Here is an 8480-nt window from a genome sequence, read left to right as displayed (position 1 = left end):
CGAGACATAGTTATAAGTAGACCAGAAATCAAGACTTATAGTTTTGACAACTAAACTTGACAAACAAGCTTGAGATAGCAATGCTTGCGAGTTCGACCGAGCAGTGCTCTAACAATCTCCCTCTTTGTCAATTTTAGTGACAAAACTATCAATACATATGGATTACGAATTAATAAACTTTGTAGCTTCTCATCCAAATGCTTGATTTCCTTGGTTCTTCAACATTACTCGAAATCTTCGTCACTTCCAAGTACTCCAAAGATTCTGAATGTGTTCAACTCAGTATCATAGTTGTTGAAGATCCGTAGCCATAAAAATAAGAAAACCATTGATCTCAATTATTGTTATACAATGACATAGTATTATCACACAACATCAAAGTTCAATTGTATCACAACTTTGATAATAATACTACGGTGATATGTATTACTCCCCCTTAATCGATACTTCATCTCACAATGAAAACCAATCCCCTTTACATAATGATCTGTAAACCATATGTATTTGTAGTGTGAACTACACAATAATTCTCCCCATTTTTGTCAATATAAATTGGGAAAGGTACGAAAACTAGCGGGATCATAATGAAATTCTCATAGAGATACTTCATGACTAAAAAGAGAACATATCAACTTTGTTTAGATGATTTCACGTAGTCGAAACTTAGTGTGTTCATCAAGGAGTTTATAAAGATACAAGAAACTCCTACAATATTCTACAACCGCACTCCCCAATCAGACTCAATCAAGGAAAATATATCCAAGAGTTATATCTCAATTTCTCAAATCAATCTGCAATCAAACAGATAAAAATATGTGAGCCGGATTAATATGAGAAATAACTTGGATGGTACCAAAGACCAAATATTCAAGCATCAATCAATTTCAATCAACAACCAAAGATTGGATTTACCAATTGATTGAACTAAGCACAACCTGTGATATCTCAATTATATAAAAATATAATGCGGAAAAGAAATAACACAGACACCAAAAAATTTGTTAACGAGGAAACCGCAAATGCTGAAAAACCCTGGGACCTAGTTCAGATTGGAACACCACATTGTATTAAGCCGTTATAAACTCTAGACTACTAGAAGTTAACTTTGGATTGGAATGTAGTTGAGCTCTAACCAATCTCACACTGATTAAAGTACAGTCGCGTTCCATACGCCTCTGAATCCCACAAGGAATCTGTGCACTTGATTCCCTTAGCTGATCTCACCCACAACTAAGAGTTGCTACGACCCAAAGTCGAAGACTTGATAAACAAATCTGTCCCATACAGAAAAGTCTATTGAATAGATAAATCTGTCTTCCACAGAAATACCTACGAGTTTGTGTTCCGTCTTTTGATAAATAAAGGTGAATATGAACCAATTGATACACCGAACTTATATTCCCGAAGAACAGCCTAGTAATATCAATCACCTCACAATAATCTTAATCGTATGGCAGCGAAACAAGATATTGTGGAATCACAAACGATGAGACGAAGATGTTTGTGACTACTTTTTATCTTACCTATCGGAGATTAAATCTCGATCAAACCTTGGAGAAGATAATACTCAATACGATAGAACAAAGTAAGATCAAAACACGCATGTTAGAGCATTGCTCGGTTGAACCCACGAAGCGTTGGTATGTCAAGTTTGGTTGTCATATTCTAGTGAATCAAAACTTATTTAAAGAGTCGCTTGATTATTTACTAGAGTCAACTTCGTATAGGTTAGCTAGAAAGTTACTAGGATATGAGACTTATAAGTATTACATGAAGACTTGAAGAATGTGAAGAAGTAAAGAGCTACAATGACGACATCATCCTTCCACTTGAGGTTAGTAATATTTGACTTGAACTGTTTCATTCCTAACGTATATTTCAAGTCGTGCATATTGAAAACATAACTGCGAAGCTGTGAATGATTATTCTCTAGTTAGACATAGTATTAAGGAATTGCACTACGAAGTATAACGTCTATCTTTTGAAATTCGTATATAAGACATCGACATAATCGTATGAATGCTATTGTGATTATGTGTATGGGTATGGGTAAAGATTTCGTCCTAGGAAATAATGTTTTACGTTCGTTTAAAGGAAGTACATTCATAAACTTTTTTTATGAATCGAAAGGGAAATCGCTAGGCTTATTGGTATTGTTATTCATTGCAAATCTTTGGATTACCAATATGTGTGTTTAGTATAACCGCTTATAACTTGTTTATGTATCTTGGTAAAACTATTCATAATGCCTGACTCTTATATTGGTATGACTTTTATTAGTGAAACCGATCCTAAGTAATCACCTGAGATGGTATGATCGATATTTGTAATTGGTGTGACCATTCCTAGGCATTGGGTGACCGATCCTAGAAGTTGGTTGGGACTAATCACAAGATGTGTAATCGATCCTTGTAGAAGGTTAACAAGTTTTAGTAATTGGTGTGACAGATCCTATAACTTGTGCTACCGAATACAAGTTTATACCATATATATGTGGTGACCGATCCTAGTACCTAGTCAACCAACTTTTGGTAACTAGTGTGACCGATCCTAGTACCCACATGGAGGTAGAACCAAAACTTGTTTTAGTAGAACCATTAAACCCGTGAATGGTGATTGAATGTTTTTGATCAATCACATAGTTCATGGAAATCATATGAACCAATTCTAAACTCGTTTTGAAGTGTGGCAAATCGGTTCCAAGATTGTAAATATGAAAAAGGATTTACAAAGTAAAGATGTCGACATACTTTGAACATGTGCAGTAACTCTTATCTTTTATTGTTCAAAGATATCCCTTAATAGCTAAAGAAGAATCCCGGATATAAATAATTGAAAATATTTTAATTAAGGTTTTTGTTTTATATTCTTTTAATTTCCAGCAATTAAAATGCGTATCTTTAGAAAATAAAAGTTAGTAATAAACATTTACTAATTGGAGATTTTCTATTGAGATTTCGGTCAATATTTGGACAAAGCATTTCCTGGAATTATGGAAACCGAATTTGGAAATATATTGCATATCTTGAGAATATTTTCGGTTTTGGAAAGTCCTTGGTGTCCAAGCTTCCTTGGTCTATAAATATTGAAGTTTGCATTTCGCATCAAACTAATCCTCAGAGCCAGCAAAACTAGCTAGTTGTGTTTTTACTGGTGGAGCCGTATATTCGGAGAGGAAAGTACCCTAGTTAGGTGAAATCTCTTACGAGCGCTCGTTTTAAAGACTTCTTTGGGGTTGGGAAGATCTACGAGTACCGTTGGTGGGAAACTAGATAATTGCAATTTATTATTAGTTTTCGATTGATTTGATTGACTAACGGTTGTTGAACTTTGATTGCACATAGTTTGTTTATGCTCGAGAATCTTCTCATATGATATAAGATTCACTCAAACTAGATCGAAGTTTCAACGGGGATCTTTAGACTATTTGTAGATCTAAAGACGTCTTGTGATAATCCATTGTTAACAGACTCCGCTCTGTGTGTGATTTATCACAAGAGATTCGAGTTGATTGTGTGCAGGTGTTTATTGAAGATCTAAGAAGATTTGAAGACGAAGAAGATTTCTGATTTGGGTTCATAATATTTAGTGTGCACAAAACTTGATCGGCTGGGGATCCAACTATAATCTATTTATCTTTGTGATAGCCTTGATTGATTAGTTGAGTACATTGGCATCAATACGTTTCTTTGTGATTCGAAGTATTGATTGCAAAGTCTTGACAATTACTTTGGTAGTTGTTATTGGATAGATCTAAGAACCTGACAAAGGAGTTTATTGGGATAAACGGAAGAGCCTTTTGTCAAACTCATATCACTTATTTGAAAAGATTTGTTACCGAACAGATTTGTTGTTTCTTTACTGTTTGGAATACGAACCAAAGGAATTGTTCCTAGTGCTGACTTATTACAAGTTGGAGGCGCAGGGATATAGACGGAACTAGGTGAACTATAGGTTTAGTTTCTTGGTCTCAACTATACGAATTTGGTTTAGATTTTGTATAGCGTCTTAATCCTGAGAGTATTCAATTCTGGACAAGGTCCCAGGGTTTTTCTACATTTTCCGTTTCCTCGTTAACAAAATCTTGCTGCGTCTTTTGCTTTTCTATTTCCGCAATTAAAATACACAAACGTTAATTCCTATTTACTTGATAGAAATCCTATTGTGTTTTGTTAAGTCCAAACCTATTATCAAGTAAACATACTTCGTTGTTGTATTGTCTCGATCTTGTATCCATAGTCAATCACACAAGTTATCTTGTTGTCGTATTGTCTCGATCTCATATCCATAGACGATCACACAAAGTGTGAACCTATTAGTTATATTATCTCGACTCAGTCCATAGAAAATCACTTTCAGAGAAAGGACTTATAGGTGGAAAAGTTTTAGATTGAGGTATATTTGGGTACCCTCGTCTTTTTAATTGGTATTAGAGAAGGCAAACACGAAAAAATCTAACAATCTGTATTTTGTGCAATCCAACCTATAAGATATGAGTCAAAATAAAAAAGCAAAGCTAAACTTATGAAGAAATCAATTAACGTATGTCAAGATAATGAGAATAAGATCTCAGAGAAGGTTAATGGAAATTGGTCTCGAAAGTCTTTTCGAAAATCAAAGAAAAAGTCTATGACTAATAACTTGATTATGAATCAGGTTCTTGATCAGAAAAGAATGAATCCAAAACTCAAGAAATATGTTTTGGATCCGACTCCAATCTCTAGTGAAAATCGTTTGTTTCCTATTGTGAAAAGAGATTAGATTCACTAGCTTGCCCAAGTTCTGAATTTCGTAAAGTGTTAGAAAGATTTTTCAAACATGTTGAAAAAATTTCAGAAAAGAAAAAAACCATTGACAGTCTAGATGATGCCCTAGAACTTATTGTTCAATTGAATGTAAGAATTTGTGAAGGAAAGCGAGAAACACTCAGTCTTCAAAATAATCCGATAGATTATGTGGAACAAAAATTGGCTCTATGCAACAAAGTTCATCAACAGACTGCAGAGTGTGAAATTCTTACTCAATCGGTGGAGCATTCACAAATAAGGAATAAGATCCTTATTGAAGATATTCTTACAGAGACATGTCGAAAGGTATATCTATACAAGTGTTTAGAAAAACATTTCTAACAAGGAATGGATACCTTAATAGGACATATAGAATGTCTTGAACAAAAGACATCGGCAATCTGTCGGATGGCAGATCTAGACCACACGGGTACAAGTTCAAGGAACATACCATCCTGGGCACAAGATGTAATCAAGGATATAGCATCTCACAATATTCCTAATGAAGAGGATGAATTCAAAACCCACATAATGGATCATGTGTCCCTAAAAGTAAGGAGGAAGAAATTCCTCAAAAGAAATTTAGTGAGGAAGATCCTCACCTCAACGCTTAATTTCGTTGGAATGTGCATCCTTACAATGCCCAATCTTCTGATGTAAGGAAGCACACATATCTGGAAAATCTATATCCTGTCGATAATCACTTATTCAATATAGAGAGTTTACACAATCTACCTGAAGATGCATATCTGTCTCCATGTATAGAAAAGTTGTCTTACAAACAACTTGTCTAAACAGGATAAGTTTCCTATCTAAAAGTATCTCTTGATACTGATCTAGAAGATAATTTCTTTTCGAAGAAAGTTATGAATCAGTAACACATAAGATGCGAAAATCATTTCAAATCTTGTCAGAATTATTTATTTAAGGCTGACATCTATATTTGGTATGTGTTAAATATATTTCAAGTATATGTACTCAACGTGTCTTAGAACTTATGCTAAAAGGATGTATTCTCAAACCAGATCTCAAGGAAAACTTCTGAAAGCCTTGATTGGAATTACTTCTAAGGAAACTGTTCATATTGATGATACCTTCAAGAAATCTGGTTGTGAAGATATAGAAAATGAAAAGGAAGACGTGACTCATCTCCTTGTCCAAAACAGTTTGGATGCTAAGATTGATATTATCAATTTTCGACAAGTCCTCCTCAGTATTGTTGAAACTCATCATAGACAGGAAACACTACTAATAACTGTTATCCGTAACCAAAGAAAACTGATAAAACTTGGAATTGGTTATAGGGAGTGTGCTCGGAATATTAATCGAAAGGTTAATGCTTTAGCCTGTGAACATAATCAAGGTACTGTGTGCAGAATCCGAGATATCAGTCGAGATATTGTTGATAAAGATCCTGAAAAATTTGAGAAAATTGAAGATAATCTTTGAAAAATATGTTGAAACATAGATATTAGTTTTTGATTATTTCAATAAAGTTTATTCTGAATAATTTATTATTTATGAATAAAATTATTATTTTATAAATTTTCTTGTGATAGTTTTCGTTTACATAGCCTGGGCTTGAATGCTTTATATTATTGCTATGTATGTTATGGGATGTTCGATTTCGGTTTTCATAACCTTAATATTCGATATCATATTTTGTGAACCCTTATGGTTTGGGTGACTTTTTGGTTTAGCAGGATTAAGTTCTAGCCCATGTTGGTAGGCTTTATCAAAGGATCATAAGGGGTTCTGATTGAAACTAATATGTGAAAAAGTCACAATATATTGAACCATTTGGTTTAGCATAAAATCATATGTGTTTCGGGGTTCCAAATTTTGCACCGCATTAGTTAAAACCGGTTTTCAACCTTTATCTGGTAAAGGTTGGTTTTTGTTGTTGTTCTTTTGTCTTGCGAGAGGATGACGACACAAGGAGGAGAGTTCTAATGTGAACTTGCGCTTAATGACATATCTTTCGGGTGAGAAGATGATGTGGAATCTGAGGTGACAAATTTGTTAGTTAATCGTTTTCTTGTTTAAGAAAAGCCTGATTTTATTGCAAATATTTATTGCTTTTTCTTAACAAAATTTCGGTACAATTGATGTTTATTCTATTATTTGTGTATGGATGCGTGTGTGATTCAATTGTTTCCGGTTAAGAAAAACTATTGTTTTCTTGCTTTATTGTTTGGTATCAATTGTTTAGGCTTACGAAATTTCGGTGCAATTGTGGTACTTTATTGTCTATGTTTGTTTCAATTGCTTCTAGTTGAGGTAAATAATTATGCAAGTTGATTTATTTGGTTTGTATAAATTGTTTATCGCTTAACAAAAAGGTGTTCGGGTTGAATTGTTTAGTCCAATTCGATTCCGGATAAGAGAAACTAAGTTATTTCTGATCTTAGTTAGACTTATCAAAGTGGAGGTTTCGGTTATTCAAGTCTAATCGAATGCCTTAACAAGAAATACTAGTTAACTAACCTAGTACTTGTCTTGTTTAAAAGTGAAAGGTTTAAGTTATTATTTGAATAATTAGAACCTGGTGATAAAAATAGAGTTAATTTTGATCTTTATTTTGGTCTTATCGAACAAGCGATTGTATTTGTACAATCGGTTTAGCAAAAGAACTAAGGTGCTTAGTCAATTTTTGATTTTCTAAACTATTATGGAAAATTGCTTCGAGCAATTGTTTCCTTGGTAACATATAAAAAAAAAACTTTGAAGTTTCGGTTTTGATATTGGTTATCTAAATGGTGTGTGGAACCCTCGTGCTTATCTCTTATAGGTTTTTCAAGTCTTTTGAGATTTTTAAGATCCTTTCGGTTTGTCTTTTATTTGCTCGTACCTTTGTCATTTTGTGACAAAAAAAAGGAGAAATATATGGAGTAAACAAGTTATTTGGTATCACTAAGGAAAGGACAATGATGCTTTAACGTTATATCTAACAAAAGAGTAAATCATAGACTGAGGGGGAGTAACATATCATATTGATATTTGTAGTAATATGGACTACAAAGAGAATAACAAAGACGTGCGAATTGAAAATCTACCCATCTTACCTTTAGGGGAGTATTAGCTTTGTTATTATAATATCAACAACGACATTTATGGATTGAACACATACAGGTTATTGTGCTGTTGAAACTCGGAATCAAGCGTATGTGTAATGCATTCTTGTAGTTTGTTTATCCATATGATGCAAGAGTTTTGTCACTAAAATTGACAAAGGGGGGGGGGGGGGAATGTTAGAGCATTGCTCGGTTGAATCCACCAAGCGTTGGTATGTCAAGTTTGATTGTCATATTTTAGTGAATCAAAACTCATTTAAAGAGTCGCTTGATTATTTACTAGAGTCAACTTCGTATAGGTTAGCTAGAAAGTTACTAGGATATAAGACTTACAAGTATTACATGAAGACTTGAAGAATGTGAAGAAGTAAGTAGCTACAACGAAGATATCATCCTTCCACTTGAGGTTAGTAATATTTGACTTGAATTGTTTCATTCCTAACGTATCTTTCAAGTCGTGCATATTGAAAACATAACTGCGAAGCTGTGAATGATTATTCTCTAGTTAGACATAGTATTAATGAATTTCAATACGAAGTATAACGTCTATCTTTTGAACTTCATATATAAGACATCCACATACTCGTATGAATGTTATTTTGATGATGTGTATGCGTAT

This window comes from Papaver somniferum, chromosome 5 (assembly GCF_003573695.1).
Source record: "Papaver somniferum cultivar HN1 chromosome 5, ASM357369v1, whole genome shotgun sequence".
Taxonomy (NCBI): domain Eukaryota; kingdom Viridiplantae; phylum Streptophyta; class Magnoliopsida; order Ranunculales; family Papaveraceae; genus Papaver; species Papaver somniferum.
This window is presented reverse-complemented; position numbering follows the sequence as displayed.